The sequence below is a fragment of the Sturnira hondurensis genome, unplaced genomic scaffold, assembly GCF_014824575.4.
Source record: "Sturnira hondurensis isolate 20B ecotype Veracruz unplaced genomic scaffold, ASM1482457v3 Scaffold0003213, whole genome shotgun sequence".
NCBI lineage: Eukaryota > Metazoa > Chordata > Mammalia > Chiroptera > Phyllostomidae > Sturnira > Sturnira hondurensis.
Window position 1 is genome coordinate 761,572 of NW_028075844.1, and position 2,664 is coordinate 764,235.

General features: G+C 50.5%; 1 non-coding gene across 1 annotated transcript; it reads right to left on the reverse strand.

Moving 5' to 3' along the window:
• Window positions 1-1,962: 1,962 nt before the first annotated feature.
• Window positions 1,963-2,069, reverse strand: LOC118984156 (U6 spliceosomal RNA). Its single transcript, XR_005065871.1, has one exon. It is a non-coding gene; the product is annotated as a U6 spliceosomal RNA (small nuclear RNA).
• Window positions 2,070-2,664: the final 595 nt, after the last annotated feature.

Genomic DNA, 2,664 nt, shown 5'->3' on the forward strand with positions numbered 1-2,664 from the left:
ACTCGAGTCTACAGTCTCCTCTTCCTACTCTGAGACCAGGTAGCCTGCACAAGTGACGGGGGCCACACGCGTCATCCCCTCCCCCAGCGCCTCCGGCTTCGGGGTCCCACGACGCGGAAGTTCCCGGAGCCCCGTGGCGGGGCCTTGTTTTCTGTGCTCAATGCAGCGTGAATGCATTGGAACAAGGGAGATGGCAGATGGGGTTTAGGCTGTTGAGAAGAATGACATCGTCTTAGGAAACCGCTTGCTCCGTTTAATATTTAATATTCTCCCCTCCCTGTGTCCCATGCAAAGCGGGGCAGCGCTGGACACACCTTCAGACCACCCCTCCCTTTGCTTTTATTTTTTTTGTACAGAGCCGACTCTCTCCGAGTGGCTTTTGTTTCTCAGGAGTGAGAAAGACTGGCGACAAGATCCCTCTCCTCCTTCCTCGGGCTGTGCTGCTGACAGCTTCCCAGGACGCGTGCTGTGGGGACCCCCGGGCGCAGGAGGAAGGCATGTAGCCTGGGCTCCCCTGCCCCTCTGCAGGGGCCCTGCTTTGGGGGGTCCTGAGAGACCGGTCCCGGAGAAGCAGCTAGACTAGAACGTATACTGGAGCACCACGCACCTTCCTGGCGGTGCTACCTCGTGTGGCTGAACCCACAAGAATAGAGCTGATGATACCTGCGCCCCTCCACACGCCCAAACAGAGGTGCGCAGGGGTGGGGGGGTTCTCCACCAGGTCTTTAGATGGGTCCCAGTTTTCTGTTCAAAGTCCACAACTTCAGGGCCACCTTGCCATTTTTCAACACAGACTCTTTCCGTGACGGTCTTAGATCCCCTTTTGGGGGAAGGGTGAGGTGCCTGTGGCTGATGCTGCCCCCTCACTCCCCACACAGGCCTCTAGGCCTCCGCAACCCCTGGAGCCGAGGCTGCAGGAAGACTCCCAGTTCCAGCCGTCTGAGAGCTGAGTTTATTCCCATGGATGTTCCTTTTCCCTTCACTACCAAGGTGTTTGCAGAGATGCATAGAGATGTCACTCCAGGGGCAAGGGCCAACTTCTCTCCAGTTGATATAGCTTTAATTCAGTGCTGCCCCTGCCCACTAAGTAGGCAGAAAGATCAGGACCAGGTTCCTGAGGCAAAGGGTGGATTTGACATTGAACAACTTACTGAGCAGATGACCCACAGAGTGGTGCCACATGGAGCTCTGGGGCATCAAATGCTTGGCACCGGTTATACTTATTAATTTTTTAATTCTTTTCAGAATGTTGGCTTACAGGACCAAAGGCCCCTTAGTGGCAGAGGACAAGTGAGGGAGATTCTATTCTAGGATCTCTCAACCCCGCTGTCTTCACAGAGACAGACAGGCAAGGGCCCTTGGCGAATCTGAGCCCCTCTGGCAAGGCCACGCTTGGCTGATGGAGGAGGCAGGACTGACTGACTGGCCCAAGTGAGAGGGCCAGCTCCTCAGAGCCCCCAGCCCCCAGCCCCCCTGCCTCCCATCCAGGTGCAGATCTGGGACCCGCTGGGCCCTCTGGGGATGCAGGTTAGGCACCATCCACCTCTGCTGAGTCATTGATAGAATCTGCATTTGAAATTGATCCAGGGTGAGCCCTGGGAGGGTCAGAGTTGGGGAGGCCCTGGGGGTGTCCCCGGGCCCAGCGTTCCTGGCTGGCACCCAGGCTACCAGTGGCACCTGTGTGGCAGAGTTCCTGGGAGGTCTGCCCTGTAGTGCTGAGTGCGTCATAGCTGCTTACTAAATCTTGGCCACTTTTTTGTTGAATAAGCAAAGTTTTTCTTTTCTTTTTTTTAAATGAAGGTCACATATGTATTGTGGTAATTTTAAATGTATGAAGATCCATAGTGATGGATGATTTTTGACGTTATTTCACATTAGGGAAATAAGACTTACAATTTTCAGAATCCTGGCCAGTGGCAAACAACCAATTAGTAAAGTAGAATTTAATATCCCATGCCTCTTAAAAATATGGAGCGCTTCGCGAGTTTGCGTGACGTCCTTGCACTGGGGCTGTGCTGGTCTTCTCTGTATTGTTCCAATTTTAGAATGTGTGCTGCTGAAGTGAGCAGGCGAAGTTTTTCTTTTTAAATTCATTATTGTTTGTTTCTTTGAAAAAGATGAAAACATGCATTGTTTTAATAAGTCACTGGATACAATTACATTGAGTGTTAAAAGAAAGGAAAAGGACATTAGACTTTGCTATATTGGCTACTTTTAAATTCCTCTCTAGAGAAAGGGTGGTGTCCAATTTCTTTTCTTTTCTTTTTCTTTTTTAAAATCCTCGCCTGAGGGCATGCTTATTGATTTTTTAGAAAGAGGGGAAGGGAGGGAGAGAGATGGAGAGAGACATTGATGTGAGAGAGAAATATTGATAGGCTGTCTTTCGGAGCCCTGACTGAGAACCGAACCCAGAACCTAGGCATGTGCCCTGACCAGGAAATCAAACCTGCGACCTTTTGGTTCACAGGGTGATGCTTCAACCAAATGAGTCACACTGACCTGGCCGCTTTCCTTTTTTAGTTGTAAAATACACCCAATGTAAAGTTTACTGTTTCAATCATTTTAAAGTGAACAGTTAATAGCACTCAGTACATTCACAATGTTGTGCAACCAGCACCTCTGTTTAGTTCCAGAATGTTCCATAGCCCCGTCCTCAGAGCAGTC